Source organism: Zea mays, chromosome 4, assembly GCF_902167145.1.
Source record: "Zea mays cultivar B73 chromosome 4, Zm-B73-REFERENCE-NAM-5.0, whole genome shotgun sequence".
Classification (NCBI taxonomy): domain Eukaryota; kingdom Viridiplantae; phylum Streptophyta; class Magnoliopsida; order Poales; family Poaceae; genus Zea; species Zea mays.
In genome coordinates, this window is record NC_050099.1 from 96,402,256 (window position 1) to 96,422,694 (window position 20,439).

The following is a 20,439-nucleotide window of genomic DNA, read 5'->3' on the forward strand; positions in this document are numbered from 1 at the left end:
CCCAGAGAAATCCCAACCAGAGTCGGGCTCGTCATCTTCCTCGGAACCCAGAGGCCCGTAGGTCGAGACGGCCGTCAGCCGGTCCCAGGGTGACCGCATATGATACCCCGGAGGGTTTGGACACGCCTTTACGGAAGCGTCCACCGAAGCGGGGTCGATTGGTGGGTCGCAGCTGGATCTAAAAGGCATGGAACGGAAAATGGACGGTACCTCTTGATCGACGAGTGGTGACGAAGTCGCGTCAGGGGCGGACTGCACCGTTGTCTCAGGTACGAGGCTAACGCCCAGCATGTCCTTCACGAGCGTGCTGGCATCGTCCGTCTGCTTGGAGTTGGCATGTTGCGGGGAAACGGCACTCGTCTTCGTCTCAGACGCGAGGTCGACGCCCGATGTGTCCACCGCTGGGGCGCCGTCGCCGTCAACTTGCTCGACAGCCGACGAGGTGCCGCCCCCTGCTTGGCCATGCCTGCCCCGCCTCCTCCTCCGTCGGCAGGGAAGGTGACGGGACAGACCCGGATGTTGCTCTTCCGCCACGAGGGGAAGACGTCGTCGATTCCGCCGCCGGCGGGCGGGCTGACGGCTGCCATTGTCGTTGTCGCGCGGCGGAGGAAGGAGTATCATGTCGTAGCTGCCGTCGAGGGACATGAACTCCAGACTCCTGAAACGGAGCATCGTCCTGGGTTGAAGAGGTTGCTGGAGACTACCCATCTGGAGCTTGACGGGGAAGCTGTTCGTCAACACGCAGCAGGCCCCTACCTGGCGCGCCAACTGTCGGCGTTTCGACCCCAGGGGGTCCCTGGATCGACGAGTAAATTGTCGCCGCGTGTCCCAGCCCAGATGGGTCGGCGCGAGACGGAGCACAAAAGGGGGGAGAAACAGCAAAGGGGAAACCCGCGGCCTTCGTGTTGTCCTGCGCCCAGGTCAGGTGCGCTTGCAGTAGGGGGTTACAAGCGTCCGCGTGGGAGAGAGAGAGAGAGAGGGAGCCCTGTGCGTCGGTCCGTTCTCCCGCACGGCCAACCTTCTCGTACGAGAGCCCTGGACCTTCCTTTTATAGGCGTAAGGAGAGGGCCCAGGTGTACAATAGGGGGTGTAGCAGTGTGCTAACGTGTCTAGCAGAGAGGAGATAGAGCCCTAAGTACATGCCGTCATGGCAGCCGGAGAGGTTTTGGCACCCTGTTCATGTGATGTCGTGGCCGTCGGAGGAGTGCTTGAGCCTTGTGGAAGTATAGCTGTTGGGGCTGTCGGATCCTTGCTGACGTCTCCTTGCTTCCGTAAGGGGCTGAGAGCCGTCGTCGTCGTGGAGCACGCGGGGTTCCATCATTACTTGTTTACCGGGGCGAGCCAGATGGGACGCCGGTCTTGTTCCCCGTAGCCTGAGGTAGCTAGGGGTAGGGTAATGATGGCCTTCCCTGTGACGTGGCGGGTCCGAGCCCGAGGTCGGGCGAGGCGGAGGCTCCTCGGAGGTCGAGGTCGAGTCTGGGCCCTAGGTCGGGCGAGGCAGAGTTCGTCTTCCGGGGTCGAGGCTGAGTCGGAGCCCTGGGTCGGGCGAGGCGGAGACCGTCTTCCGAGGCCGAGGCTGAGTCCGAGCCCTGGGGTTGGGCGAGGCGGAGTCCGTCTTCCGAGGCCGAGGCTGAGTCCGAGCCCTGGGGTCGGGCGAGGCGGAGTCCGTCTTCCAAGGTCGAGGCTGAGTCCGAGCCCTGGGTCGGGCGAGGCGGAGACCGTCTTCCAAGGCCGAGGCTGAGTCCGAGCCCTGGGGTCGGGCGAGGCGGAGTCCGTCTTCCGAGGCCGAGGCTGAGTCCGAGCCCTGGGGTCGGGCGAGGCGGAGTCCGTCTTCCAAGGTCGAGGCTGAGTCTGAGCCTTGGGTCGGGCGAGGCGGAGACCGTCTTCCGAGGCCGAGGCTGAGTCCGAGCCCTGGGCGAGGCGGAGCTTCCCATGGCGCCCGAGGCTGGACTTAGCTGCTGTCAGCCTCACTCTGTCGAGTGGCACAGCAGTCGGAGCGGGGCAGGCGGCGCTGTTTTCTTGTCAGGTCGGTCAGTGGAGCGGCGAAGTGACTGCGGTCACTTCGGCTCTGTCGACTGAGGAGCGCGCGTCAGGATAAGGTGTCAGTCGATCCTTGCATTAAATGCTCCTGCGATACGGTCGGTTGGCGTGGCGATCTGACCAAGGTTGCTTCTCCGCGAAGACTGGGCCTCGGGCGAGCCGAAGTTGTGTCCGTCGCTTGAGGGGGCCCTCGGGCGAGACGTGAATCCTCCGGGGTCGGCTGCCTTTGCCCGAGGCTGGGCTCGGGCGAGGCGAGATCATGTCCCTTGAGTGGACTGAGCCTTGACCTTAATCGCGCCCATCAGGCCTTTGCAGCTTTGTGCTGGTGGGGGTTACCAGCTGAGATTAGGAGTCTTGGGGGTACCCCTAATTATGGACCCCGACACCACCAGACCACACGTACCTTAGTGTTTAGAAAAAACCAATAACTATATTTGAATAAATATCTCAATATCTATTTATCTATATCTATCTACTCTATTAAGAACCTAATCTGGACACTTGGTGCTACCACGACTTCACCCCGTGCTGACACTCTAGGCCCGCCCCACGCCCCCCGACTAGTTCTACCGGCCCACGCGCTCCGCCTCGTTGCGTGACCTAGTGGCCCCACGCCCAGCTTCTGCGCAACGCTCTCTCACCTACTGCCCTGTGAATCCCAGCGCCCACGCAGCCAGCTACTGCGCCTGCCTAGCACTCGACCCCGCCCGCGCAACTACCACACCGCACAAAAAATAGTGCAGAGCGATCACTCAAACCCACGTCCCCTGCTCCAGAAATTTGGGGCTAACCAACAGACCACACATACCTTAGTGTTTAGAAATAAATAATAAATTGCATAAATATCTCAATACCTATTTATATGATATATAACAACCGTAGCAAAGCATGAGCAACTGGCTAGTTAGTTTATAAGCGTGGACAAATTAACTTAGATTAGCATGATTAATCTACTAAACATAGGTTAAATAAATACCTAACTGTAACAATATGTGATATGGTACAAATAGTGTTGTTCCGCGCAGGAAATTTTATTACGGAGTTAACACAATTTGAACAGACTAAAACAAAGTTAAAATAAATTTGTAATGGATTTTGCAAGTTTCAGGAATTATTTTATACTATAATTGATTATAAAATTTTTTACCTATTTCTTTTATCTGGAAATGGACGGCTAAGAGTATATAGAGGGGGTGAATAGGTGATCCTGCAAAAATCAACTCTAAACAAGGAAAACTTGATTTATAATAAGTGTTAGTAGAACCAAAACCAACCTGAGATGAATAGAGGTAGAGAGAAGAAGAGAACTCTTCATTTGATTGTTCCTTTAAGATATATATCAAACTTAGGAACAATAACACAAGTGAATATGTGAGAACTCTATGGAAGAAAACAATCACAATAAAGAAATACACAAGTTACACAATGATTTTATCCCGTGGTTCGGCCAATGCCTACTCCACGTTGTGGTGACCTCGTTCTGAGGGGCACCACACCGTCCGGTGGGTGGTACCAGAAAACCAGATTGTCCGGTGCTCCAAGTGATCGTTGGTCCCAGGCCGACGTGTCTACTAGTCATTGGTCGGCTGGCACATTGGATTGTCCCGCGCTCCGTGCGGACTTTCTGATGATTTATAGCCTACGCTTGCTGATTTTTCTCCAGAGCAGCCATTTGGTCGGACCGTGCATCGAACTGTCCGATGCACACCGGACTGTCCGGTGGGTGGCATCGGACCGTCCGGTGCTACACATAGTAGTCCAACTTTCTCTTTTCTATTTAGAATCTTTTTTGCTCCTTTTGGCTTGACTTCGTAAAGTCCCTAGCACTTAGAAAAATATGATTAGTACCCAAAATAATTGACTAAGTGTCCGGAGCTTACCCTTTTCACTTGGTACCATATAGATTTGTATTATGCCCTATTTCAAGCTCAATTTGCTTTTATGTACCTATGATCATTGCTCATGTAAGATGATGTCAGTATAAATATAATGTGTTGAGCATTTAATCACCAAAACGAAGTAGAAATGGCCCAATAATATATTTCCCTTTCGTTGGCGGTGTAGGTTTTTGGAAAGTATAGGGTCAGTTTACAAAAACCAGGGACCCGTATTAACTGATCCGTACGGAACCTAGACGACGGGTTGAATAAATAAAATCATAGGGGCTCTTATGCAAAATGCCATGGCTGATCTAATGTGTGCACAACCAGAGCCCAAGGATCTGAGATCTACGGTTTGGGATCAAACTACGAAGGGGTATGCTCCCGTTCTAATCGTGGTCGACTAGAACCCGATCGACGGCGAGTCTCATTGACGGCACACACATCTTCTCCCCCAACCCACCAGGATTCACGGTGGCGCGCGCGTGCTCCCGATGGTGTCTCGCCGGCGTTCAACCATCTCATGTCTCAGAGCACTAATCCACACGCAAACCGGTGGTACCTGAAGTGGACGCATAGGCAAAAAGGCTTGGTGGGGTGCTTACCGTCGATTATGCCATAGAGGTGCTTGCTCTCGTCGTGGCGCGGGTCCACGGAGGGTGGTTGGCACCGGAGAAAAATTCCGAGCCCGCCGAACAGTAAGTGCGCCCATAGCTTCATGCGTACATCTTCCATGGGATCTGGGTTACTCCCTGGACCAAGTATGAAGGCCGCTTTAGCGACGCATCCATGTATCATTGCCAACGGCGATCTCTCTCCTCCCTCTCGGCTTTCTACACCCGGTCGAAGGTGACGACGCACGATAGCCAGATGGGTGCGGCAACTGGTTCTTATACCCGGGGGAGGTGACGCCCAAATCCTAACGGCCTAACTAAATCGCAACGGATTGATGGGATTTGCTCAGGATTCTATTTCGCGCTTGTTATGGTGGAAGCAAAATGAAGCTTCTGCTCCTACGGTCCCACACGACAGTGGCGACAGGAAAGCTCGATGGCGTCATGCGTGAGGTAACGCTGACATAGGGCCCAGTGGGAGGCTTAAACAATTAGGGATATGAATTGTGGGCCAGTGGGTGTGGGCTCTGTGCTGGAAAAGAAACAAGTGGGCCGGGAGAGGAAAGGAGAGTGGGTCGAGGCTGAGGTGGTAGCCCAGCAGCCATTTTTGTCCTTTTTCTTTTTTTCCTTTTTAGTTTTAATATTCAATTTCAAATTCAAGTTTCCAATTCAACACTGAGTTTGAATTTCAAACATAAATTAAGTGCACAAACAAACACCATCATGATGTGTTGCCCAATTTTCATGATGCCCTACAATCTCCCTGCTACCAAATGCATGAAAGAAGAGGTCACGTTTCTTGCTCTAATTATTTCGGGCCCTAAGAATCCATGTATGAAAATCAATGTATATATGCAACCGTTGATCGAAGAGCTGAAAGTGTTATGGCAAGAGGTGGAGGCTTATTATAGCCATCTGAATTGTAGATTTAATCTACGAGCGCATTATCTATGGTCAATTCAAGATGGTGTGGGTGGTGTGTCCATGGTAGGTTGCGTTGTCCGATATGTACAAGTGAGTCGCAAGCATATAGGTTAAAGCATTGAAAAAAGGAAACATTTTTTGATGTGCACCGATGTTTCGTTCCCGCTAATCATCCTTTTAGAAAACATACAAAGTCATTTTAGAAAGTCAAGTGGGTTAGAGATGGGCCTCCGAAGCAACAAACAAGTGAAGATATCATGAGAAAACATCGTGACCTAAAACAGACAAAAGGAGGTGGGTTCGAAGGGTACAGTAAAGAACACAATTGGATGCACATCTCCTTTCTCTAGGAGCTGCCATACACAAAGGCAATGATCTTACCCCATAACATAGATTTGATGCATCAGGAGCATTGTTGGGGACCTTCGGCATCCGAAGGTCCTCAAAAACAGAATTTAACAGTATTTCTGGAAGTATAATGTGTGAGCAGGTACCTTCGAACTCAAGTCGTTATCACGCCAGGAGAAGACCAGGATAATACGAAGGTCTTGATACAACGCCAAAGATGTCAGCAGGAAAGCTTTGGCGTGGTTGCAGAAAATGAAACCGACTTAAAGATGAAAAGGCTATTCAGACCTCGATAGATTACCATAGAATTATTATCAAATGTAAAGGGCATGAATGTAATTTTGTATAGGCTGTGTCCCGTGCCTATAAATAGGTGAACAGTACTCCCGTACTGTTCACGCTGACTTGGCATTCGCTTTTTGCGTCACGCACGTACCTTCATTTCATTCTAGTTAAAGGTACACTTGTAATTCAACGATATTTCTGTTTATACCTAATGATAATATATATTTGTCCATGTTGTCTTTTATATTTTTTATATTTCATTCCTCGTCATTATCTAATGAATCTAAGAAGGTACGTCCTTCATAACCTTTGTCCGTAAACCATTATATCCTAAGGAAAATAATGTTTCGGAGGACGAAGGACCTCAACGATTAACATTCTCTATGTTGCCAACAAATTAATATTGCGAGGGGCTACTGTTGGGGACCTTCGGCATTCGAAGGTCCTCAAAAACAGGGTTTAATAGTGTTTCTGGAGTATAATGTGTGAACAGGTATCTTCGGACTCGAGTCAGGCATCACTGTAGACCAGAATAATACGAAGGTTGGTGAAGCACCGAAGGTGCAAGCAGGAAAGCTTCGGCGAGACAGCAGCAGTTGGAACCGACTTAAAGATGAAAAGGCTATTAGGACCTCGACAGAGTACTATATGTTTATTATCAAGTGTAAAGGGCATTAATGTAATTTTGTACGGGCTGCGTCCCGTGCCTATAAATAGGTGAACAGTACTCCCGTACTGTTCACGGGGACCGGACATTCGCTTTTTGCGTCACGCTTGTACTTTCATTTCCTTTCAATTAGAGGTACACTTGTAATTCAATAATGTCTTTGTTTATGCCCGATGATTAATATATAATTATTTATGTTGTCTTTTATATTCTTTGCATTTTATCCTTCGTCACTATATAATGAACTTATGAAGGTATGTCTTTCGTAACCTTCATCCGAAAGTCATTATATCCTTAGGGAAATAATGCTTCGAAGAACGAAGGATATTAACATTTAACATTTTGTGTTGCCTTGTTCTTAAATTCATAGCATTTGAGAACAAGTCCCCAACATTGGCGCCCACCTCCGGTGAACTCACTTCCACTCTGAATTTTTTGAACACCTTCGGCGATCATAAATCTTTCGTTATGGCGCCGAAGAAACCCTCAGCGACTGGGGCTGCAGCTCTGCAACCATTGGACCACAATCAGGAGACAGTCTCCCTGCGTGAGGCCCGAAGCCAGAAAAGGAAGGCTGTCAGCCCAACACCACCAGAGGACGAGATAGATCAAGAAATCAGAAACATGGAGATGCTTCATCAAGAAGTACAAAGGAAGAAGGAAAAGATGGCCAGGCTGGCTGAACTACAAAGGCAGATAGACGAAGCCTCTGAAGAAGTTCGTCATCTTGCTCAGGATGAGCAGTACCGAAGGCCTCAGCATCAAGATCTTCATCAGGAGGGTTTTCCCAACGAAGATGACTGGTATGACAATTTCCATCACGGAAATTTTGTTTTTGATGATGCTTCTCCTCTGTCCGCTGAGCTGCAGGCTACACCTTGGCCCCCATCCTACAAGCCGCCCCAGCTTCCTGTATTTGACGGCCACTCAGACCCGAAGCAGTTTTTGATGAGCTACGAAGCAACAGTATCTTCGTACGGTGGCAATGCTTCAGTCATGGCCAAATCTTTCGTTATGGCTGTAAGGAGTGTTGCCCAAACCTGGTATTCCTCCCTTCGGCCAGGAACGATCACTTCATGGCAGAAGCTGAAGGACTTGTTGTTAACTAGCTTCCAAGGATTTCAGACGAAGCCGGTTACTGCTCAGGCTCTGTTTCAGTGTACCCAGGATCACGAAGAATACCTTCAGGCATATGTCCGAAGGTTCTTGCGTTTGAGGGCACAAGCACCAACGGTGCCCAATGAAATTGTCATTGAGGCCATGATCAAGGGGCTTCAGCCAGGACCGTCAGCTCAGTACTTCGTCAGGAAGCCTCCTCAAACTTTGGAGAAGTTGCTTCAGAAGATGGATGAGTACATTCGGGCCGATAATGATTTTCGCCAAAGAAGGGAGGAGGCTTTCAGGTTTTTTGAAATGACCAGGGGCTTCGGAGGGAGGTTTTACCCGAAGCACGTGAGATCAATTCATAACTCTACACAAAATGATGATAGAGGAAGCCAACAGCAAAGGCCACAATGTTCCTCACAGGCTTCGGGGCAACAGCAAAGCTCATTCCGACCACCAGCTCCAAGAGGCAGAGGTGCCAGGGGCTTCGGAGGAAGATTTGGCGATCAACCGAGAAGAATCTTTTGTTTATTCTGCGGTGAGAACAAAGGCCATACCACCAGGATGTGCCATGTTACTATTCAGAAACAAAAGGAAATAGCGCAACAAGCCCAGCCGAAGCAGGTCATGCATACAGCTTCGTATCATTCGCCCTACATCCCAGAATATGTGGGCAATCATCCTGCAGTTTCTGTTGCTTCGGCGAGTCAGCCTCAAGCTTCCTGGCAACAGCCTCCGCCTCCACCTCCGTTGCAACAAGGCCAGCAGCCAGAAGGGAGCCAGTATGCTCCGCACCAGAGGGACTTCAGAGAGCAGTCCGAAGCTCGTACAGTCAATAGCACTGTGCCAGAGTCAAAGCACATCTATTGACAAATATCCTACCTTGATAAGCAATCTTTTTCATTCAGTTTTATTTTCTGTAATAAAGGACATTGTTTGGATTTCATGTAAATAGTTTCGTTGATTCCTACAAGGAAAAAATATTTTCTTCACAGGTTTAAATTGATTGAAGTTCAAAAACTTGTGATAATAAAAAGGACCTTCGAACTATCGAAAATTCTTCGAAGCAACAAAAAGTCGTTCTAAGGAACGCAGAGTAAGTTTACCGAAGTCACAAAAAGCCGTTCCAAAGGGAGCGCAGTGTAAGTTTTCTGCTCCAAAGTCGTTCCAAAGGGAATGCAGAGCATACAGCGAAAAGTCAACGCTGATACCGCCTAAGTAAAAGGCGAAGCGCGAAAAGTCAACGCGAATACCGCTGAAAGTAAAAGGCGAAGAAGCTCCTAAGGGAGGCTTACAGCGAAAAATAAACGCTGATTCCGCTGAAGTAAAAGGCGAAGAAGCTCCTAAGGGAGGCTTATAAAAGATTGTGTTGTATTGCAGAGATGCGTATATATCTTCGGAGTAAACATCATCTCACATAACATAACATCATCGCATCATTTCGCATAGCATAAGCATCATACATCATTTTGCACATGGCACAAGAGGTGGACACATTGTCAATCTACGGAAGAACGTTTTGAAAAAAGAGAGAAATCAGTCACAAAAAGATTCATCAGTGATCTTCGGAAGGGTAGCTTCGGAAAATATTTTTACGAAGCCTGTATATTATTTATCAGAACATTGGATATTGTTGTGACAATGAAAAATTCCTCTTCACGAAGCATGAAAAGAAGGGAAGGTGTTTTTTCGTCAAAGACTCAAAAGCGGTACGTGTAAAGTTTCATGCATCGTAAAGAATTGACTAACAAAAATAGGTATATTACATTTGTGGTTACCAAATGTTACAGTATATTACATTTCCGAAGTTTTTGTTTTACAAAAATACTTAATCTTCTCTCAAAACGACTTCGGCAGCCTCGTTTAGGAGCTGATTGACGACTTCGTCCATAATATCTTCAGCCATCTTTTTAATTTCGTCGTCTCCTTTCGGCTGAGGGCCCGAAGACGCTTTAGCAGGATCTGAAGTAAGATAGGATACGGATACAGTGCTATTACAAATCGCAAACAAATCTTAAAGTCTAAGATTACAACACAATAAAACTATCAGTTAATACCTAATTGACCTTCGGCCTCTGCGCTCCTTTCAGCAGCCTCAGCTACTTCTCTAGCATCATGAATTCCCTTTTCACTTCTTCTAATAATTTCCCCGACCATTTCTCGGCCATCATTATCCCAAATATCGGTAAAAATTTTTCCACCAATTATACTAGCTTCGGCCGAAGGATCTCTTGCATCTTCAAAAGACAAAGCAGCTTCGGATTGTGCTAAAATTTTTACATGTTCGCAGCCTTTCTTCTCTAAGATGGTGGCAAGTCCTCTGGCGCCAGAGAAGGCACATATATCTCCACGGCTATTTAAAATTTCTTCGAAGGCTTCAGCTTCGTGGTCGATCCACTCGATGGGACCTTCGGGATTGCCTCTCGTAAAGTTTTCTTCGCTTGAGAAGGCGCCGACTCTGGCGAAGCTAATTTTTAACTTCTTAACACACTCTATAGATTTATTGTAGCATCTCTTTTTGGACGAACGAAGCTCTTCAACAGTTGCTTCTAGGTGATCTGCCCATTGGTCGCTGAGTTCTCGCCTTGTTTCTTCAAGCATGCGTTCTTCCTTAGCTCTGGCCAGTTGTTTCCGAAGATCTTCAATTTCGCGTTTTTGAGCTTCAGCTTGGCCTTTGAAAGCAGCTTCGTCTTCCTTTATTTTATTTATCAATGAGTGTAATATTTTATCTTTTTCAAGACCTTCGTTCCTCAGTTCAATAACTTCGGAACGAAGGTTGCTCAGGGCTATAGAACACCCTTCGTCTTCAGCATCTTTCTGCGCCCTGAGGGCATTGCTAAGTATCAGGCCCTACGCAGAGAAATATGTGTGTGTCAGTAGGATTAATCAAACAAAAATTTTTTGACTCAACAAAAGTACAAGGATTGCATTTGTCGCACCTTTAAGCTATTGTAAGCCAGGCTGTCGGCCAGATCATTCTTCGACAGTACCGAGAGCCCGTCTTCTAAGGTTGGGAATCCGAAGCTCTTGCTCATCTCCCGACAGACAGAAATCTCCTTGCTGTCAGGGAGACAATACAAGAAGTCTTCTTCTCCACTGCCATTGAATATTAATGCCCCCTTTGGATACTTCAGTTTTCGGGCATAGTGCTGGGCCTCTTGCTCTTCTTTTTCTGATAATTTTCTCCCCGAAGCATGACGAACAATGTAATCACGGACTTTGGGGGATGCTTCGGGGGCAATGACACCGATTTCTTCAACAAAAGCTGGCTTTGTTATTTTTTCTACCTCACTCTCCAAGGATTTTATCTTTGCGAGCCCTGAAGGCTCAGCTTCGGCTTCAGTTTTTTGCTCTGGAGCTTCGGTACCAGAAATTTCAGTTGTTGTTTCAGGAATGATAGCAGCCTTCTTCGGAGGTGTGTTTGAAGATTTGATCGTTTCCAGTACATCTAGCACATTAGCCATTCTCTTTCTTTTTGGAGTCACTGCTGGCACTTTTGGATTTTTTACTGTCTCAATGTTTGCCGCAGGACTCAAAACTTCTGATGTTTTGGATCCCTCAGTTGCTACTTTTACCTCTTCCATTTTTTCTGAGAGCGGCGCTTCGGCCCTCTCCTTCGTTTCTGATAGCAAAACTTTTGATTGCTCTAATTCTATCTTTGTTGGCACTTCGGCCGTTTCTGCGACTTCTGGCAACAAGGTTGACTCGATTGGTTTTTTAGCTTCGGTGGCCGAAGAAGTTTCTCCGGTAAACTCAGGCACCGAAGCTGGTTCAATATACCGCGGCCGATGTGTAAGGACCTTTAACTTCTTTCTCTTCGGTTCTGGCTCGCTAGGAGCAGTTGCAGCTTCTTCTTTTGCAGAGGTTGTGTTTTTCCTCTTCTGCCTTCGAATGGGATAGCAATAGTCAGGGTAGACAAACCCGATTGCATCAAATACCCGATTCAGCCTCTTCTTTTTTCGGCCTCCGAAGGCTGCTGACATCACAGTGTCTTCGGCTTTTGAATAAGCCCCAAGCAGTTCATCACTTAAATTTTCAATACTTTTTAACTAGTCATCATCTGGCTCAACAAACTTATCCCCAAATTTAAAAGTGTACTTCAACCTGATAAGTCCACCTTCATCGGCCTCTTTTACGGTTTCTTGTGGCATTTCCCATTTCTCTGCGAGCGGCCATACCCTGAAGGCAATGTGTTCTTGTACTAAGTCTCTCGTCCCAATAAAAGAACAGATAACTCCGAAGGCCCTCTGGCATTCTTCGGCAGCGTCATTCATTTCAACCTTCGGCCTCCGAAGGCCGAAGCTTTGCCAAATAGGGCGCATGATTATACCCTTGATATCTTCTCGTACTGACAGATCATTCTTCACATAGAACCACTCTGTCATCCAATCTCCGGGCCATCTCTTCCGAAAGGTTGGCACGGGGCAGCTTGACCCGGACCGGGAAACGAAACTATAGTAGCCAAAATTATTATGGTACTGTTCCTTACCCCAAGGTTTTGTTTCATATGATAATTCGTGAATGTTGCAGAAGCTTTTTGCGTCAGGCTTCAGACCTTGGCTTCTCACGGCCCAGACGAAGATATTCAGCCTTATGATTGCCTCGGGGGTTAGTTGGTGCAGATAAACTTCGAAGATTTTTAGCACCTCCACGACGAAACTGCTCAGGGGGAATCGCAATCCAGCTTTCAAAAAGCTTCGGTATACCACAACTTCATTCTCTTCAGGGTGTGGACAAGTCCTTTCCCCTTCGTCCGCCCTCACAATGGACAGATCCCGGAAATACCTTCCCCTCATATTGGCAAGATGGCTTTCTTTGATAGCTGATTTGCCGAAAACCGCATGACTTGGTCGCCAGGGGCGATCTTCGGAGTCTTCTCCAGCACTGTCCACATCATAGCTGTCACTATCACCAGTATCCTCAGACAAACCTTCCAGAATCTCCTTGGTGATTTTTTCTGTGTTGGTCTTCGACATCGCTATAAGAAACCCCAAATTTTTCTCTTCGTCGAGGCTTAGTTTCGTCTCAGCAGCAGCCTTCTTATCTTCGGACATCTTCGGAGACACTAAAAAACTATTTTCAAAGCCGAAGCTTCAAAACTAAAAGCTTAAGCAAATCGTAGTGCGCAAGAGCTAAAACTTGAGTAAGTGGAAGCAGTTGGCCTGAGAGCGTGTCAAATGCGTTTGCGGTATGGCCCTATTTATACGCCAAGTGCGTTGAAAATTGAAAGACCCCGCTTGTCAGTGAATATTGCTATTCTAGCAAAGGGAAGGTGTTTTTTCGGACCTTCGGCGCATAGCCTTCGTCCAGATCGCAATCTAAATTTATTATTTTGAACAAATTAATATTGCGAGGGGCTACTGTTGGGGACCTTCGGCATTCGAAGGTCCTCAAAAACAGGGTTTAATAGTGTTTCTGGAGTATAATGTGTGAACAGGTATCTTCGGACTCGAGTCAGGCATCACTGTAGACCAGAATAATACGAAGGTTGGTGAAGCACCGAAGGTGCAAGCAGGAAAGCTTCGGCGAGACAGCAGCAGTTGGAACCGACTTAAAGATGAAAAGGCTATTAGGACCTCGACAGAGTACTATATGTTTATTATCAAGTGTAAAGGGCATTAATGTAATTTTGTACGGGCTGCGTCCCGTGCCTATAAATAGGTGAACAGTACTCCCGTACTGTTCACGGGGACCGGACATTCGCTTTTTGCGTCACGCTTGTACTTTCATTTCCTTTCAATTGGAGGTACACTTGTAATTCAATAATGTCTTTGTTTATGCCCGATGATTAATATATAATTATTTATGTTGTCTTTTATATTCTTTGCATTTTATCCTTCGTCACTATATAATGAACTTATGAAGGTATGTCCTTCGTAACCTTCATCCGAAAGTCATTATATCCTTAGGGAAATAATGCTTCGAAGAACGAAGGATATTAACATTTAACATTTTGTGTTGCCTTGTTCTTAAATTCATAGCATTTGAGAACAAGTCCCCAACATTAGACAGTCTCCCTGCGGGAGGCCCGAAGCCAGAAAAGGAAGGCTGTCAGTCCGACACCACCAGAGGACGAGATAGATCAAGAAATCAGAGATATGGAGATGCTTCATCAACAAGTACAGAGGAAGAAAGAAAAGATGGCCAGGCTAGCTGAATTGCAGAGGCAGATAGATGAAGCCTCTGAAGAAGTTCGTCATCTTGCTCAGGATGAGCAACACCGAAGGCCTTAGCATCAAGACCTTCATCAGGAAGGTTTCCCCAACGAAGATGACTGGTATGACAATTTCCATCATGGGGATTTTGTTTTCGATGATGCTTCTCCTCTGTCCGCTGAGCTGCAGGCTACACCTTGGCCTCCATCCTACAAGCCGCCTCAACTTCCCGTATTCGATGGCCACTCAGACCCGAAGCAGTTTTTAATGAGCTACGAAGCAAAAGTGTCTTCGTATGGTGGCAATGCTTCAGTCATGGCCAAATCTTTCGTTATGGCTGTCAGAAGTGTTGCTCAAACCTGGTATTCCTCCCTTCGACCAGGAACGATCACTTCATGGCAGAAGCTGAAGGACTTGTTGCTAACTAGCTTTCAAGGATTTCAGACGAAGCCGATCACTGCTCAGGCTCTGTTCCAGTGCACCCAGGATCATGAAGAATACCTTCAGGCGTATGTCCGAAGGTTCTTGCGTCTAAGGGCACAGGCACCAACGGTGCCCAATGAAATTGTCATCGAGGCCATGATCAAGGGGCTTCGGCCAGGTCCGTCAGCTCAGTATTTCGCCAGGAAGCCCCCTCAAACTTTGGAGAAGCTGCTCCAGAAGATGGACGAGTACATTCGAGCCGATAATGATTTTCGCCAAAGAAGGGAAGAAGCTTTCAGGTTTTCTGAAATGACCAGGGGCTTCGGAGGTAGGTTTTACCCGAGGCACGTGAGATCAATTCATAACTCTACACAAAATGATGATAAAGGCAGCCAACAACAAAGGCCACAATGTTCCTCACACGCTTCGGGACAACACCAAAGCTCCTTCAGACCACCAGCTCCAAGAGGCAGAGGCGCCAGGGGTTTTGGAGGAAGATTTGGCGATCAACCGAGAAGAATCTTTTGCTTATTCTGTGGTGAGAACAAAGGCCATACTACCAGGATGTGCCATGTTACCATTCAGAAGCAAAAGGAAATAGCTGAAGCAGCAGCACAACAAGCTCAGCCGAAGCAGGTCATGCATACAGCTTCGTATCATTCGCCCTACATTCCAGAATATGTGGGCAATCATCCTGCAGTTTCTGTTGCTTCGGCGAGTCAGCCTCAAGCTTCTTGGCAACAGCCTCCGCCCCCACCTCCGTTGCAACAAGGCCAGCAGCCAGAAGGGAGCCAGTATGCTCCACACCAGAGGGACTTCAGAGAGCAGTCCGAAGCTCGTACCGTCAATAGCACTGTGCCAGAGTCAAAGCACATCTATTGACAAATATCCTACCTTAATAGCAATCTTTTTCATTCAGTTTTATCTTCTGTAATAAAGGACATTGTTTAGATTTCATGTAATTACTTTCGTTGAATCCTACAAGGACAATATATTTTCTTCACAGGCTTATGATAACAAAGAGGACCTTCGAACTATCGAAAATTCTTAGAAGCAACAAAAAGTCGTTCCAAGGGACGCAGAGTAAGTTTGCTGAAGTTACAAAAAGTCGTTCCAAAAGGAGCGCAGTGTAAGTTTTCTGCTCCAAAGTCGTTCCAAAGGGAATGCAGAGCATACAGCGAAAAGTCAACGCTGATACCGCCTAAGTAAAAGGCGAAGCGCGAAAAGTCAACGCGAATACCGCTGAAAGTAAAAGGCGAAGAAGCTCCTAAGGGAGGCTTACAGCGAAAAATAAACGCTGATTCCGCTGAAGTAAAAGGCGAAGAAGCTCCTAAGGGAGGCTTATAAAAGATTGTGTGTTTTATTGCAGGGATGCGTATGTATCTTCGGAATAAACATCATCTCACATGACATAACATCATCGCATCATTTCGCATAGCATAAGCATCATACATCATTTTGCACATGGAACAAGAGGTGGACACATTATCAATCTACGGAAGAATGCTTTGATAAAAGAGAAAAATCAGTCACGGAAAGATACATTATTGATCTTCGAAAGAGTAGCTTCGGAAAATATTTTTACGAAGCCTGGATATTATTCATCAGAACATTGGATATTGTTGTGACAATGAAAAATTCTTCTTCACGAAGCATGAAAAGAAGGGAAGGTGTTTTTTCGTCAAAGACTCAAAAGCGGTACGTGAAAAGTTTCATGCATCGTAAAGAATTCACTAACAAAGTAGGTATATTACATTTAAGGTTACAAAATGTTACAGTATATTACATTTCAGAAGTTTTTTACAAAAAAAAACTTAATCTTCTCTCAAAACGACTTCGGCAGCCTCGTTCAGGAGCCGATTGACGACTTCGTCCATAATATTTTCAGCCATCTTTTTAATTTCGTCGTCTCCTTTCGGCTGAGGGCCCGAAGACGCGTTAGCAGGATCTGAAGTAAGATAGGATACGGATACATTGCTATTACAAATTGCAAACAAACCTTAGAATCTAAGATTACAACACGATAAAAGCTATTAGTTAATACCTAATTGACCTTCGGCCTCTGCGCTCTTTTCAGCGGCCTCAGCTACTTCTCTAGCATCGTGAATGCCCTTTTCACTTCTTCGAATAATTTCTCCGGCCATTTCTCGGCCACCATTATCCCAGATATCAGTAAAAAATTTTCCACCAACTATACTAGCTTCAGCCGAAGGATCTTTTGCATCTTCAAAGGGCAAAGCAGCTTCAGATTGAGCTAAAATCTTTACATGTTCGCAGCCCTTCTTCTCTAAGATGGTGGCGGCGCCAGAGAAGGCACATATATCTCCTCGGCTATTTAAAATTTCTTCAAAGGCTTCAGCTTCGTGGTCAATTCATTCGATGACACCTTCGGGATTGCCTCTCGAAAAGTTTTCCTCACTTGAGAATGCGCCGACCTTGGCGAAGCTAGCCTTTAACTTCTTAACACAATCTATAGATTTGTTGTAGCATCTCTTTTTGGACGAACGAAGCTCTTCAACAGTCACTTCTAGGTGATCTGCCCATTGATCGCTGAGTTCACGCTTTGTTTCTTCAAGTATGCGTTCTTCTTTGGCTCTGGCCAGTTGTTTCCGAAGGTCTTCAATTTCGCGCTTCTGAGCTTCAGCTTGATTTTTAAAAGCAGCTTCGTCCTCCTTTATTTTATTTATCAACGAGTACAACATTTTATCTTTTTCGAGACCTTCGTTCCTCAGTTCAATAACTTCGGAACGAAGGTTGCTCAGGGCTATAGAACACCCTTCGTCTTCAACATCCTTCTGTGCCCTAAGGGCATTGCTAAGTATCAAGCCCTGCAAAGAAAAATATGTGTGCGTCAATAGGTTTAAACAAACGAAAAATTTTGGAGTCAACAAAAGATACAGGGATTTCATTTGTCGCACCTTTAAGCTATTGTAAGCTAGGCTGTCGGCCAGATCGTTCTTCGACAGCACCGAGAGCCCGTCTTCTAAAGTTGGGAATCCGAAGCTCCTGCTCATCTCCCGGCAGACAGAAATTTCCTTGCTGTCGGGAAGACAATACAAGAAGTCTTCTTCTCCACTGCCATTGAATATTAATGCCCCCTTTGGATATTTCAGTTTTTGGGCGTAGTGCTGCGCCTCTTGCTTTTCTTTTTCTGATAGTTTTTTCCCCGAAGCATGACGAACAACATAATCACGAACTTTGGGGGATGCTTCGGGGGCAATAACATCGGCTTCTTCAACAAAAGTTGGCTTTGTTATCTTTTCTGCCTCACTTTCCAAATATCTTATCTTTGTAGGCTCTGAGGGCCCAGCTTCGGCTTCAGTCTTTTGACCGGGAGCTTTAGAACCAGAAATTTCAGTTGTTATTTCAGAAATGGCAGCAACCCTCTTCGGAGGTGTGCTTGAAGATTTGATCGTTTCCAATACATCTAGCACATTAGCCATCCTCTTTCTTTTTGGAGTCACTGCTGGCACTTTTTGATTTTTTATTGTCTCAATGTTTGCTGCAGGACTCAAAACTTCTAATGTTTTGGACCCCTCAGTTGCTTCTTTTACCTCTTTCATTTTTTCTGTGGATGGCGCTTTGGCTTTCTCTTTCGTTTCTGATAACAGAATCTTTGTCTGTTCCAATTCTATCTTTGTTGGCACTTCGGCCGTTTCTGCAACTTCTGGCAGCATTGTTGGCTTGGCTGGTTTTTCGGCTTCGGTGGCCGAAGAAGTTTCTCCGGTAAACTCAGGCACCGAAGCTGGTTCAATATAACGCGGCCGATGTGTAAGGACCTTTAATTTCTTTCTTTTTGGTTCTGGCTCGCTAGGAGCAGTTGCAGCTTCTTCTTTTGCAGAGGCTGTGTTTTTTCTCTTTTGTCTTCGAATGGGATAGAAATAATCAGGGTAGACAAACCCGATTGCATCAAATACCCGATTCAGCCTTTTCTTTTTTCGGCCTCCGAAGGCTGCTGACATTGCAGTATCTTCGGCCTTCGAGTAAGCCCCAAGCAGTTCATCACTTAAATTTTCAATACTTTTTAACCAGTCATCATCTGGTTCAACGAATTTATCTCCAAATTTAAAAGTGTACTTCAACCGGATAAGTCCACCTTCGTCGGCCTCTTTTACTGTTTCTTGTGGCATTTCCCATTTTTCCGCAAGTGGCCATACCCTGAAGGCAATATGCTCTTGTACTAAGTCTCTCGTTCCAATGAAAGAGCAGACTGCGCCGAAGGCCCTCTGGCATTCTTCGGCAGCTTCATTCATTACAACCTTCGGCCTCCGAAGGCCGAAACTTTGCCAAATAGGGCGCATGATTATACCTTTGATATCTTCTCGTACTGTCAGATCATTCTTCACATAAAACCATTCTGTCATCCAATCTCCGGGCCATCTCTTCCGGAAGGTTGGCACGGGGCAGCTTGACCCGGACCGGGAAACGAAACTATAGCAGCCAAAATTATTGTGATACTGTTCCTTACCCCAAGGTTTTGTTTCGTATGATAATTCGTGTATATTGCAGAAGCTTTTTGCATCAGGCTGCACACCTTGGCTTCTTACAGCCCACACGAAGATATTTAGCTTTATGATTGCTTCGGGGGTAAGTTGGTGAAGATAGACTTCGAAGATTTTCAGCACCTCCACGACGAAGCTGCTCAAAGGAAATCGCAGTCCAGCTTTCAAAAAGCTTCGGAACACCACGACTTCATTTTCTTCAGGGTGCGGGCACGTTTTTTCCCATTCGTCGGCCCTCACAATGGATAAATCCCGGAAATACCTTCCTCTCATGTTGACAAGATGATTCTCTTTGATAGTTGATTTACCATAAACTGAATGGCTTGGTCGCCAGGGACGATCTTCGGAGTCCTCACCACCACTGTCCACATCATAGCTGTCACTGTCGCCAGTATCTTCAGATAAACCTTCCAGAATTTCCTTGGTGATTTTTTCTGTATTGGTCTTCGACATCGCTATAAGAAACCCCAAGTTTTTTTCTTCGTCCAGGCTCAGCTTCGTCTCAGCAGCACTCTTCTTATCCTCAGACATCTTCGGAGACACTAAAAACTATTTTCAAACCCGAAGCTTCAAAACTAAAGGCTTAACAAATCTTAGTGCACAAGAGCTAAAAATTGAGTGAGCAGGAGCAATTGGCCAGAGAGCGTGTCAAATGAGTTTGCGGTATGACTGTATTTATACGCCAAGAGCGTTGAAAATTGAAAGACCCCGCTTGTCAGTGAATGTTGCTATTCTAGCAAAGGGAAGGTGTTTTTTCGGACCTTCGGCGTAAGGCCTTCGTCCACGTCGCAATCTAAATTTTTTATGTTTAAACAAATTAATATTGCGAGGGGCTACTGTTGGGGACCTTCGGCATCCGAAGGTCCTCAAAAACAGAATTTAACAGTATTTCTGGAAGTATAATGTGTGAGCAGGTACCTTCGAACTCAAGTCGTTATCACGCCAGGAGAAGACCAGGATAATACGAAGGTCTTGATACAACGCCAAAGATGTCAGCAGGAAAGCTTCGGCGTGGTTGCAGAAAATGAAACCGACTTAAAGATGAAAAGGCTATTCAGACCTCGATAGATTACCATAGAATTATTATCAAATGTAAAGGGCATGAATGTAATTTTGTATAGGCTGTGTCCCGTGCCTATAAATAGGTGAACAGTACTCCCGTACTGTTCACGCTGACTTGGCATTCGCTTTTTGCGTCACGCACGTACCTTCATTTCATTCTGGTTAAAGGTACACTTGTAATTCAACGATATTTCTGTTTATACCTAATGATAATATATATTTGTCCATGTTGTCTTTTATATTTTTTATATTTCATTCCTCGTCATTATCTAATGAATCTAAGAAGGTACGTCCTTCATAACCTTCGTCCGTAAACCATTATATCCTAAGGGAAATAATGTTTCGGAGGATGAAGGACCTCAACGATTAACATTCTCTATGTTGCCTTGTTCTTAACTCATAGCACTTGAGAACAAGTCCCCAACAAGCATAATG

At 46.2% G+C, this 20,439-nt stretch overlaps 1 long non-coding RNA gene across 1 annotated transcript; it reads right to left on the bottom strand.

The window, feature by feature from the left end:
• Nucleotides 1-3,300: 3,300 nt before the first annotated feature.
• Nucleotides 3,301-4,854, bottom strand: LOC103653532 (uncharacterized). Its single transcript, XR_565537.3, has 2 exons — nt 4,526-4,854; nt 3,301-3,987 (listed from the first exon to the last, which is right to left on the bottom strand). It is a non-coding gene; the product is annotated as an uncharacterized lncRNA (long non-coding RNA).
• Nucleotides 4,855-20,439: the final 15,585 nt, after the last annotated feature.